At 39.7% G+C, this 14048-nt stretch overlaps 1 long non-coding RNA gene across 1 annotated transcript; it reads left to right on the top strand.

Moving 5' to 3' along the window:
* The first annotated feature begins 299 nt into the window (after window positions 1-299).
* On the top strand, window positions 300-7193 carry Gm41271. The gene is made up of 3 exons (XR_875039.1): window positions 300-2041; window positions 2719-2759; window positions 7044-7193. It is a non-coding gene; the product is annotated as a predicted gene, 41271 (long non-coding RNA).
* Window positions 7194-14048: the final 6855 nt, after the last annotated feature.

Below are 14048 nucleotides of genomic sequence, written 5' to 3'. Positions count from 1 at the left end.
ACACCAGAGACTGCTAAGCAGGCCCCAGTGTACAAAGTGATTTGGGTTCAAAAGACCACAAATTCACCCACTATGATGTGTGCTTTTTCTTTGTTAAAATATCGTTTTCCTTAGGACTTAAAAGTTCTAATATTGAAATAAATAAATCTCGGTGCTTAACCCAATGCAGAGCTGTTTCCTGTATATGCTCCCCCTACAGTGAGTGTGGTCATGTGACCTTCAAAGTGTGATTTCAACAGGTTCCTTTGGTGCAATCTAGCCAGCTGACGAAGAGCATAGGAAATAAATATATAAAAATTACCCCTAAATGTTTTTTTTTTAACCTCTGTTCATTCTGAGTAGCAGCTGGGTTTGCAATATAGATCTAAGAGTCTGGGAACTGCCATTTATCTATATGCTCAAGGAAAGTGAACAGGCATGGTAAGTAGCTGGTCAGTCTGCACCAGGTATGTTTCTACTTATTTAGACATGTATGGCAATGCGTCTCACATATAATGTGAAGCCCTGTTTTGCTCAGCAGTCTGCTAATAAGGTAGTTAGCACCCTTGAGAAACTCTGTATTTGCAAGTGTGTTTGGTTTGAAGTTACATTAGAATGAATTGAGCAGTCCTGGGAGCATGCCAAAGAAGGAAGGTGCCTTTCTAAGATCTACAGGGAGTATATGAGATATTTCTCCTTTAACTTTCGAAAGGTATTATAAAGCAGGCATGCACATATCCAGAACTATACTCAAATTAAAAGGGAGTTACATTGATTACTGCACTCTCCTTACCTTGTTGGACTCATGTGTCTTCGTAGCTGTGTTGGTAGCTGTTTCTGTTTTGCTCTGTTAGTGATTCTGGGATTCACCTCTCAGTCTTTTCATGTCTAACTGTTGCTAACAAGTATCTGAAAGGAAGAGCAGCAACCTGTCGATCATTGAGGTAGCTTCAAGTATCATAAACTCAGCCTTCTAGCCCTGCTAAAAAGATCTGAAATGCAATCTGGGAAATTTTTATTTCATTATAATTAAGTCAAAGAGTCTGATATCTCATCTAAGAACACAAAAGAGGTGCAAATTAAAGAAAGCAAAAACTATTTTTATAGAAATAGAAAGCAATCTGGATATCCCCCAATGATGGGTAACATTGGCATGAACTAAAAGAGGAAACAAAAACGAAACAACCAACCTAATAAACAAAACAAGTGGGAGGCAAGGTACAGGCAGGCATCTCAGTGAGCTCAGGGAAGAAAACTGAAAAATAGTGGGAGAAAGAGGAGCCATTTACAAACATTTAGAAGTCAAGCTAGCAGTGTATCTTCTCAACGTATCTTCTCATGCATCTCACAGGATGTTCAAACCGAAAAGGCATGGATTTGACCTTTTTATCAGACAGCTTGAGTGTGGTTGGCAGCCACGATCTGCTGAAAAGAGTCTGCGGGAAAAACTAGGAAGGGTGAGAAGATACTGGAAAACAAGGGAGTTTGCCTGAAGAGCCATACATTAGAATATAAAATGTGCGGCTGTTAACCTGGCCTTTGTGTTACTCTCTATCTACCCCAGTCCCTTACGGAGAATATGGAGCACAGGGGTGCCCCTCATGAGTACTAAAAAGGTAGGATTCTTTCGAAGATAAAGAATCTGTTTCTTCTTACAATATTTCAAAATGCTGATGCGTTAAAGGACAAGGAGTTTGTAGATTGGATGGTGGTTATACCGGGCTATGAGCTGTCTAGTCATAATACTTCCCAAGGCCACAGCAATGAAAATGACAGTGTAGAAAAACAAGGAAGAGGTTTTTAGAAGCGGTGTCCTTGTTGCTCGTATTTCACACAGAGGTCTGTTTGCACTTGAAGAACGTGTAACGGCCAGTGGTTTTCAAGCAATCTTCTATGTGCCAGGGTGAAGACTGTGGCATGAGATAGAAACCTTCCAGCTGCAGCGGGATGGAGAAACACAAGAGTAATGTCCATCACAAGCTCATTTTGGTTCACGAGATCCAAGATGGCCTCATCCCTTCCTAGAATCCAAAAGGAAAATTTGGATCTAGATTACCAACAGGTATTTGAACAATCTAGCTTCAGAATTTGCTCAGAATTATATACCAGTTATGGCATTACTTCTCAAACCAGAGTCCACAGGGCTCCCCAGTGTTCTGTGAAGAGAGATTTAATGTTGTGCACTCAGTGATAATCTTTATAGAGCTGATGGGTAATTGCTAGCTGGCTGCTTGCAAAAGTGTTTTGTTTATTTCAGGCTCTCTCTCTGTCTCTCTCTCTGTCTCTCTGTCTCTCTCTCTCTCTCACACACACACACATACACACACACACCCTCCAGCACCTTTCCCTCCCTGCAATAATTTCCTTTTCATCTTTTTCAAGAAGCAGTTGCCCAAATAAATGCTCATTAATTGACTTATTAAAACCTTATTAATACGAATGGATGTCCCTGAAGGAGATTGGCCCCAAAGTTTTATTTTGTTATAGTTTTTGGTTTGGCATCAGGACAGCGCTGGTATTATAAGGGAAACGATCTCTTCTCGATGTTGTTGAGAGAGCTGGAGTGAAGCCAGGCTATGTTTAGAGGTTGGAGTTTTCCAGGCGGTGATACCCAGATTGCTTAGTATTTTGACACAATGCTTTGGTAGTACGTATGTGCTTCCAAATTGCTAGTCTATTTCATCTGTGCTGGAGAATTGGTTGACATAAAGTTATTCATGATATCATTTCTCTTCTCAGTTGGAATCTGTGGAGACAGTGACCTTCCATTCCTCAAATGGGTAATTTGTATCTTTTTTTTCCTTTTGACTTCCTGATTAATTTGACTATAGTTTAAAAAATTAGTCTTATTGGTCTTTTCAATATATTGTTTTCCCTCTAGCTAATATCTCTTCTAATCTTCCTCCTGCTTCCATTAGCTTTACTTAGTCTGATTTTCTAGGTTCTTAGGTAGAAGACGACTCCTTTCACTAGCTGTTTTAGTGTTTTAGTGAGATTTTGTAATCACATTTCTTCTCTTCATTTATATTATTACCTAGATTACTCATCGACTCCTGAATTAAAGGATACTATTATTTAGGTTCTAAATATTAGGTAATTTTATAGACCTTTTCTTGATTTTAGATTTCCAATTTATTTCCCTTATGGTCATGAAACATACCGGTTTGATCTATATTTTTCTAAAAATTACCAAGACTGTGTCTTGTTATCCTAACATGGTCTTTCTTGGTATATTTGGTGGGTGGACTTTAAGAGAACATATGCATTATTGCCTGAAACCGTTGCCATGTGGGTTATTCATGTTACGCTCTAGAACAATATTCTGTAAGCATTTTGAATGGCTCAAAATGTAAAGATGTCTGGTTATAGCTCCATAAATGCCTACTCTTTGGGTAAGAGGTGAAAAGTTAAAACTGATCAGTTTCTTCCAAATAGATGTATTTAACATGGGACAATAAAATGTCTAGATCTGTTACTAGTTTCTCATTTTTCATCCAGATATTTGGCAACAGCGACTATGGCAAGAGTTTTAAATACCAGGTACTGTGTTTGGTAAATGTGTATTGAATTAAAAATAAATTTTGTTTATAAATGCAGAAAATATCGTGTTTTTGTCCAAGCAATAAAATTAGTACTATTAGCCTTAGAGAAAAAGTTGCATTGAAAGTGATTTCCATAAATGTAATAATCCTCTTACTAGATCCATAAGCTCATTATTAAAGATTTAAAAATGTAATAGCTTTGAAATTAGGGAAGGGAGCGAGGGAGTGTCTCTGCCTGTTTCAAGGTGTTATTCTCCAAGGAGCGAATGACTAACAGAGAAGGTATGTGACTCTTGGGGCATCCCAGCAGGTCCAGTGAATGAGCAAATTCTTAGTGGCCTTATGACATCACCAGGGAGCATGACTTGGGTCAAGAGCTTGGCAGGAGGCTTTGGGAACAGTAGAATCAACAGTGATCATGACTGGCAAACCAGCATACTGGCTACCATAAAACCAAAGAGAGAGCTGATTGTACTTCATGCACAGCAGCAGGTTTAACAAAAATTAGACATGTTTATAGACTGAGATTTACAGCACGCCTTGTAAACACCTTATTACTTAGAATCCAGTCTGCTGTCCTAGAAACTAAGAATGTGACTTTGTTGAACAGTAGGATTTGTTGACATAAATGTCTTGACTAAGTTTGCCATTGTGGTTAACCAAAACGCATTTACTCCTGGGAAAGTAAACATAGCAAACAAAGTACCTCTTATACTACAATACAGTACGTTTCAAATTGACCAAACTTAATGCTATGGCATAAATATGCTTAATGTTTATGGAATTTTTTAGAAACCTTTTGCCATGTTGGGCTTACCATCCTGTGTAAGTCTTACTGAATGGGAATGTGTTTTCAGAGTTGCATGTGCTGAACAGCTTCGTCAGAAATATTCAGAAAACCCTCCACGAATACCGGAGCTGACCACGCAGCAAATAAAAGTGGGTCATGGTCTCAGACGTTAATGTGGATAAATCAGCTCTGCACCATGTAATAGCGGCACACTGAAATGGTTACCAACAATTAAAATTAGAGAACTAATGGAAAATAATGTTGAATAAATATTATGAAACCACATGAAAATATGCTCAAGGAAAGCAGAGGATCTGGCTGAAACCCACAGAGCTGAGACAATTTCTAGGGAAGAAGGAAAGTTCAGACCTACAGCCTAATGTTTAAAAATTCATTCGCTTAACTGTAGGTAAAGCTCCCCGTTGGGAGTAGGTTTTGTTTTAAGGCATGGGTAGGTGAATGGGTGGGTGGGGAGTGGTGGTAGAGGATGTAAATAAAACCAGCTCACTACCACTCCTATTCTCTCTGGCTTCCAGTGAATCCTCCACTGCCTTTAAAAATGCAGTTAGAGGGACATTTGTCATATGTTAGATGTAAATGATATTGCCTCGTTTGAATATAAAACAACCCCTGCCCCCATGCAGCTTATATTAATATGAGCCACAGGAGTTATGAAGAAGAGGGTTTCTTCATGATGGGCAGAATAAAGAACAAACAAATATTGAGACATTGATTCACCAGATGCCACAAACCAGGCCCTATAAATGACAAGGACCTGGAAGTCTCTCTAACAGAGCTGTGTGGCTGACACCATGTACCAAAGCAAAGGAAAATGACCACACGAAGCAATACAAACAATTTTACAAGTTCATACTATGGGAGATGTGGCTCTGGAGTGGCAAATTGGATGATCATTTGGGGGATTAGTTGATTAAGAGCCACACATCTCCCCAGGATCAAGGAAGTTCAGGATGACATGAATGCAGCAGAAGTTTCTACGTGAGAGATTTGATGCTTGCAGTCAATATAGGAATTGCTGTTTACAGCTCTTGGGCACAAAAGTATTCTAGGAGTGACAAACTAAAGTCTAAAGGGAGCAATTAGAACCACCAATTAGATCTACACAGTCTTATATTATGAGAAAATGACAAATAAATACATAAATTTATAAGAGTTTGTAAGAACATGTTTTCAGGGCAGTGTGACTGATTTAAATGCTAATGTGGAGCAGGGACTATTCTGGTTAGGTTTTAGAATCAACAAAGAGAGTTTATAAGGAGCTCGTCAAAAGATAAAGAAGTAAACTTTCTAAGTCAACAGCTTAGCTTCTCCTCACAAAGATGGCCTTCGGGAGATTGAGCATCATGGGACATGCTGAAAGGCTGACCCACCACCACAATGGCAGGTCATCCGGATGAGACTGAAGCCCTGCATGGGAGGCTAGATCACTGTGAGTGATTTTCAGATGTCCCACAGGAATCTCGGACTCTACTGAAGAAACGAGCAGTATAATGAATGAGGACTATAGCTCCTACCCCTGCCCTAGCTGCCTAGACAGATTCTATTTCACAAGTGGTCTTTTAATAGATATTTGACTGTATATGAGATGCATACAATTAAAATATCATAAATCAATAAAGAATATAATTTCTGAGGTCAGTGTTGATGTGATTTTATGATTCTAACCATATGGCAATATCTAGCTTTCAAAGCATCACTCATTATGTTGTTATGAGGCTGCAGTAGCTCTGCTTAATGAATTGCTGGGGCTCGGAAGGCCCAGCCTGAAGGGAGAGAAGTGAATAGGAGCCTGTGATTTGGACCAGACAGACAATGTGCAGGAAGATTGAGAAGGACAACATCTAAATCAATTGATCAAACTGTAACAAACTCAGGAAACGAAAAAGCTGTGGACTTTGCGTCTGGGACACTGGAGTGACTTCTAGGAGTAGATGCTGCTTGTGTTATAGTTATTTTGAAAGAGGAAACACCCCTGGCTACCAACAACCTAATAAATTCTGGTATTTCTTAAAATTAGATTTCATTTTCAGTGCAAGTGCTAATTTTTTTGAGTTGCTTGCAGAAAACTCAAGTCTCCGAGGACCAAGCAGAAGGCTGATTTGAGTTCTTCGGTACCTTAGCATTTTAAGAGCTCTGGGATGATTCCAGAGGGAACACATCCTTCTTTAGCCAAAAAAGCAATTGATAATTTCAGTGTTTTCCCAGACATGATCTCACTGCTGCCTCTTGACAATGACTAACAATGATGCAAGGACATCCATTTTCATTTTATTTCCCAGGTGGGAGAACTGAAGATTAGAAATATTTAGTGATGAGCCCAAATCAAACAGCGTCTCACTGGGGGATACTAGTGCTTTGATCTCGAGTTTCAAACTCCTTTGTGATATCTTCAGTACGTGCTTCCTTTGTGTGTGTGTGTCTATGATGGGTGTCTCAGTTCCTTTAAGTTGTGTGCTCTTTGTCAGGCTCTCTGTGTCTCTGACAGCAAACTACATTTCAACAGAGCCAAAGCTTTGAATGTATCAGTGAGCAAAAAAAAAAAAAAAAAAAAAAATCTCCAGCTTAGACTCAAAAGGGAATGGCCCTATTAAAAAACAACAGACCTCTGGAAATAAACAAGGCAAAAAAATTATCTCAGCCCAGTGACTCAGCAAACTGTGCTGTGATAGCTTGTGGTGATTGCTTTTTATTTTTGTTTTTGTTTCCTTAAGTATCTATGGTGAGAGAAGCATGCAGACGAGCAACAGGCCCTCCTTTGAGTGACTACTTTCTCTTGAGAGTGTCTGCTCTCCTGCGGTGTGCTGAGTAGCTGATGTGTGAACTTGTTCTGACAAAACATGTTGGATTCTATTTCTAAAGGCAAAGGTAAAGGCCCAATAAAAAGCAAGATTTATCCCAAATGGTTCCCTTAAAGTGAGTCAATTTTCCTTTTATTTTATGCATGTCTCTGTGTGTGTGTGTGTGTGTTTGTGTGTGCACTCATGCATGGGTGTGCATGTGTGCATGTGTGTGTATGGGGGCATATGCGTATTTGCATACAGAGGACAACCTCCGATGTGTCATTCCTTAGGATTGTCTATTTTTCCTTTCCTTTGTTCTTTCTTCCTTTACATTTCTTTTTTTCTTAAGACATGGTCTCTCAGTGATCTGGAGTTTGCCAAGTAGGTTAGACAGGCTGTAGCAAAGAATCTTACAGTTAACTGAGCTACAAAGACCTAATCTTGCTTTTTTTCTTCTTTTCTTCTCTCTCTGTCTCTCTGACTCTATATTTTCTCTCTCTCTCTCTTTCTTTCTCCCTCTCTCCCTTACACACACACACACACACACACACACACACACACACACAGAGTTGAACAACAAATGCATGTGGCTGTTACAATGTACCAAGTGCTGCAAATGCATTAGGCTGCCCATATGTAGTCAGCAGAGCCCGAAGCACTTAAACAGCAGCAGGGAAAGTTGCCCTGCCGCTGGTTGGCAGCTCTTTATAACCTGTGTGGTTGTGTATGCACTGTAGGATAATAAAGAAGCATCGTGGACTAAATGATTTTTCCTCTTTTAAGCTGTTCTCTCAGAAGTGTTGGTTAGAACTAGACAAATGTGACTAACGCATGCAGGGACTGTTGCATCTACAATCATTTTGGATGGCTACCAATGGTATCTATGAGCATTGTGTCTTATGTTTGGCTCTTAGCAGTGGGGACATGGACCAATATAATCAATAAAATTTTTTTAAAAATTCCTAATTCATGCTAGTGAGGTATTCCGATTTTAAAGTTAAAGGAGATAGTATGAAAACAAAGCAAAATAACCTTTTATCAAAAGCACAGAGGACTGAGTGAAATCTCTTGAGGGTGTTTAAACAAGTATAGGTTAAGGGGTGATGAGAGGGCTCAGCAGTTAAGAACACTGGCTGCTCTTCCAGAGGACCCAGATTCAACTCCTCGTATCTGTATGGCAGCTCGCAGGCTCCTGCTATTCCAGTTCCAGAGGATCAAAGATCCTCCAGCTTCCACGGGCACCAAGCCTGCAAGGGGTGCACAGACACACACGCAGTCAAAACATTCAAATGCTTACAATAGTAATTAAAAGATAAAACTGTGTATGTGTGTACATAAACTCGTGAGCATGTGAAGGTTCGAGGTGAAACTTGAACTTTAACCACTGAGCCATCTCCCCAGCTCCCTAGACTGGGACACTTTGCCTAGTGTCTTTTACCCTGTGGGAATTGGCATTTTTCAATGTCAGAGGCTTGGGGTTGAATCTGAGACCCTGGATTCAAGGTGGAACCTCCAAAGGCTTTTGTAGGAAACATTTCTTAACATTATTATTTATATAGTTTTGTAAAACTTGGATATTTTGGAGGACGAGAGACTACATTCCCTTCCAACTTGAAGATCGCATGAACTTGTTTTTATTTCCTTAGCTAAAGCTCAGATAAAATTATATTCTGTTGTTAATTTAATAATTTTGACCTGTGCTAATATACTTAGTGTTCGGCAGTCAGTTTTTAAGGGTTGGAAGGGTGACATAAATATCTCAAATTCTGGTTGTCTAGAATTAATTTGTTGAGGCAGGCATGGTGTTTGTGGTCTGTAATCCTTAGTATTTGGGGGGCTGAGACATGACCATTATTACAAGTTTGGAACCAGCCTGGGCTATATAGCAAGTCTCTGTCTCAAACGAAACAAGACAAAACAGAGCAAATAATTCTTTTTCTTGTTTCTGACAGCACTTCAGTGTGCTCATTCAATAACTTAAGTGTGAGACCGGTAACATAGGTAGCTGGTACATCCTATAATGCTGCTGCCTACACGTGCCAGTGTCTTCAGAGTTTACAGCTCTTCCTAGGAATTCTTTGGCTCTTTCCCATCAGTGAGATAAATCCGCCAGTGCAGATGGCCACCCAAGGAGCACACAGGCTTGTAGGTGATCAGTTTCAGGTGCATATCCTCCCCCCGAATCTGCGGACAAACAGCCTGGCCTTGTTGGTGAGGCCACCTGGCAAAACTGAGTACATCTTGTGAGACCCTGTGCTTGCTTTCAGTAAAATCTGAAAATGAGCAGGAAAGCCAAACTGTTAGTGTTCCTGAGGGAAGTGGATATATAGCATTGTTGTTTTGTTTTGTTTGTTGTTTTTATTTTTTGTTGTTGTTTTTAATAAGGACAATAACTGATTGTATGCTAGGAAACATTTTAACCACTTTCACTTTCTCTTGCTTCAGCCACAGAAGAGTCGAGAAAGAAATCCTCTTTTATTTTACAGATGGGAAAATGGAAGCACAGAGATGCTAACCATATTGTTAACATGCTGAGATGTTAACAGCCACTTATGGACATAGGATTTGGACCACTAAAACCACTAACGCAGGCCTCTCCACCCCTTTTCCTTCTTTTTCTGTCATCAAGATCGATGGTTTTGCTGGCCCTTATGGGGAGGTTGGCTTCCCTCGTTTTAGCTCACCTCAGGGTAGTGCAAGGGAAATACCCAGCTTGTATGAAAAGAATCTTTTTGTCTTGATTTTGATCTAGTTCTCTGACAGACTGGCCAAGATTTGTCTTAACATGTACCTTCCCTTTGCCAAAGCACACGTGGTATGTTTGGACATATGGTCTCATTTTCGTGATTTTTTTTTAAGCCTCCACATACTTCAAATACTTCATGGTGGGGTTCATTATTTGTGGTGACTGAGACTAGCAGCTGTTCTGATGGGGCCGTGCTTGGAATCCCCTGAGGAATGAAAAGATCGATACCCGTGGCACGGCTTTCGAAGATAAACAGAACAATGGAAAGAGAGGCTTCTGGCACAGTCGCTAGTGAACTTAACGGTGCGATACCGCGTGGCAAACTGGTAATTTTACTTGGAAATGTTTGCTTGTGAATGGTTTTAAGTTTGGGCTTACTATACTTCTGACCACCTTTTAGGTAGGTTATTGCTCAGAAAATGATAATGTAGCTTTTTGGGTTTGATATGTTTGAAATATATGGAGGCTGGAAGGGTTAAAATCCTCAAAACAAAGAAGAATGACTGACATGTCTGGACATGTCAAGCATCATGCATTGGCATAGTTAAAATGATACTGAGATGTTAATGTCACAGAGTAACAAAGAACTTCAACCAGTCTTGACTGCAAAGCCTGATGGTGAACCAAGTCCCTATCTTCTAAAAACTCCTTGATAGGAAATTGAAATAATGAAACTAGTGAGCAACAAGTGGACCCCAAATCAGAAGAGCCATGCTCCCCAACAACTGTATGCAAAAGCGAGCTCATAATGCACGTGGTAGGGGCTGCAAAAAAAAAAAAAATAGCCAGGTAACATTATTTCCTTAGAGTCACTCACTACCTGTGGCTTAGTGTTTTCCAGACACAACAGGCAAGTTGTACATAAAATCCCAGCAGTTGTGATAGTGTGTACAAGTCTTGCATGGGCTCAAGCCAGACAAAATGCTAGCGTGCAGAAAGGAGTGGGCATGAAGTCCCACCCTTAGTAAGGAAGCTACTGGTAATTTTATAGCTTCAGGCAAAGGGGGAGTCAGATTTCTCCTAGGGTGTGGCTCCTGACAGTTTGACCACATTCCAATAGATGGCTGTATATCCAAGAGTATATAGGCGGCAAGATCCAAGAGTATACAAGCAGCAAACATTGCACTTGATGGACTTAACAAAAAGAAGAGGATGCAAAGTTGGATGTGTATCTCCAAGGAGTTGGGGGAAGAGTGTGAATATGATCAAAGTATACTGAAATTCTCAAATAACTAATAAAAATAAAAGAAGATATACAAATGGCCAAATGGTGGCACAAATATCCAATACCTCTAATTACCAGGCAAATATAAATCAGAATTGTGGTATCACCTCCTCTTTGTTAGAAAAGCTGTTAAAAAGAAGACAGCAGATAACAAGTGAAGGAAAAGAAAGCCTATATACTTTTTATGAGACTGTAAATTAGGATTGCTGTTATGAGAATGCATAAAATTTCCTCAAAATATTACAAGTATAACTACCATATGATTGAACAATCTTACTAGTCTTATTATGTCTGAAGGAAACCAAGTCTTTATATTGACAGGATAAGAAAGCAACAAAAGAAAGCAACCTCTACACTCCCCAGCTCCCCACCCCCAAACCGACAACAAAAGAAAACATCAGGGTCCTTAGGAGGTTGCGTTTAGAAGCAAGAAAGGATAGATTCTGAGCTAGTTTCTTTACGGTTGAATTATGTGATCACACCTAAAGATATAATTCTTGGCTATCTGTCTTTGTCTATCTTTCAAGATAAGGCAATGCTTGCTCTCCTGGAAAATTTGGAGAAATATGGAAATATTTATGTTCATCAAAAAAAAATGGGATGGGGCTATGGCACAGTGGTTGTGTACCGTCCACCCCCAGCAGACCATCTCTCTCACCATCTCTAGCACCCCCACCACCTCCACCACCACCACCACCACCATCACCACCACCTCCACCACCACCACCACCACCACCACCACCACCACCACCACCACAACAACAACAACACTAATAAAATAAAACATCAGTACCACAACATTCAAAGAGAGGTATGTGATTACAGAGAGGAAAGGGCAGTTCTTCTAAGCAGTTAACAGTGTCAGGACATGCTCTGCATGAAAGAATGAACCAACCCCTAATTCAAGAATGTAGAGGCAAAGAAATCCCACTGCACACCAAGGTCATCTCAGTTAGTTTTTGGAGACCTTGGGGATTTTCTGGTTGGCTTTTGGAAAGGTCTGTTACACTGTACTGTTAAGTCAAAGAGTCAGTCTATGCCTGGGAGGATTTAGTCTCCAGCTAGATGAATGATTGTTCTGAAATTCGAGCATTAAATCTGTCTACATCTGTTATTAACTGTGTCAGCAAGGTGATATTTGGATATAACTAATGTGTGCTTATTCTACATTTAAGATGGATAGTTTTTAAAATTGCTTAGTATAAGTCTTACCAAATAACACTTACAGTTTTAGTCTGTTTTACAGAATTTATACCCAATGTTTAATGACTGACAGTTCTGGGTTTTACATGCTAACCACTGCAATCCATTTTGTGCTGCTACAAAAAAAAAAAAAGACAGGAAACAGGTAATTTACAGTAAAAGTAGGTTTATTGTCCTTGAGGCTGGGAAGTCCATGAAGAGCAGCTGACATTTACTGAGGACTCTTGTAGCATCATCTATGGTTGACATTATAATAGCAAGATAGAGTCAGAGGTTCATAGAGTTGCATGTTGAGAATGGCATCAACTGACCCGCGAGCATGGAGCCTTTGTGGTCTAATTACTTACTCCAAGTACTGTTGCAGAGGCAATTAAGTCTGAACATAAGTCTTGGAGAGGATAGACATTCAATCATACACAAAGATATTACATGAAGAACAGGTAGATTGGATTAGATTTTTTTTTCTCATTTTTAAATTAGGTCTTTGAGAACTTGGTACCATGTATTTTGATCATATTGACTGTCTCTCCCAACCTCTTCCAAATCCAGCCCAGTTTTCTAAATATCCAACTCTATCTATCTATCTATCTATCTATCTATCTATCTATCTATCTATCTATCTATCTATCTATCTATCCATCCATCCACCTACCTAACTAACTATCTATCATCTATCTATCTTTCGAGTACAACTGGTATTGCCCATATACTCTTGAATGTGTGACCTTCCTCTGGAGTCAACTCACGTGGAGTTAAAATAAACAAACAAAACAAAACAAAACAAAACAAAAGAAAACAATTCACCCTTTACCCAGCAGCTAGCAATTGTCAATAGCTCCTTGGCTAGGGGTGGGACTTACTGCCCTTCTTTCCTTTCCATCTGTCTAACTTGAACTTGCTCAGGTCTTATACATTGCTGTGAATTCATGTGTAGCTTCCCTGCAGTTAGTGGAAACATTTTTTTTTATAGACATCTCTCACCTCTGGCTCTTATAACATTTATGCCCCATCATTAGCAATAATACCATAGACTTGGGAGGCGTGGGTATAACATAGAGTCCTATTTGGGGCTGAGCATTCTGCAGTGTCTTACTCTGTTCCTTGACTTGAGGTCTCCCTGTTAATCACTATCTACATAAAAAAGTTCCTCTGACAAGGCTTGAGAGATGATCTTATGGGTTCTTCATCTCACTAATATAGGTGAATTTACTATAATCCAAGATAGGTTTTGGGTAGAGCCCCCAACTTTTATTATTATTATAGCAATCATTTTGAAGTGATCCAGGAAGTAGTTTTCTCCATTAGATTACAAACTCCTTCATAGGGAACTTGTGTATCAGAGAAAGAACTGGCATTGCACATGTCCATACTGTCTTTTATCATGTTATATAGAATGATAAGGAAGAAATAATAAACATGGAGTCAAGATTACAAAAAGGTTTGATCTTAGTTCTGTTTCCAACTAACTAGATGACTCTGAAGAACTTACCGTAATGTTTCTTTTATATAGATAATGTACTGGCTAGTCTTATGTCAGCTTGACACAAATTAGAGTTCTCTGAAAGGAGGGAACCTCAACTTAGAAATGCCTTCATGAGATCCTGCTGTAAGGCATTTTCTTAATTAGTGATTGATGGGGAGGGAAAATCAATTCCATTGTGGGTGGTGCCATTCCTGATCTCCATAAGAAAGCAGACTGAACAGGCCATGGGAAGCAAGCCAGTGAGCAGCACCCCTCCCTGGCCTCTGCATCAGCTCCTGA

Source organism: Mus musculus, chromosome 15 (assembly GCF_000001635.26).
Source record: "Mus musculus strain C57BL/6J chromosome 15, GRCm38.p6 C57BL/6J".
In the NCBI taxonomy this organism is placed as follows: domain Eukaryota; kingdom Metazoa; phylum Chordata; class Mammalia; order Rodentia; family Muridae; genus Mus; species Mus musculus.
Note: the sequence above shows the minus strand (reverse complement) of the source record. Positions and strands in the feature narration are given on the sequence as shown.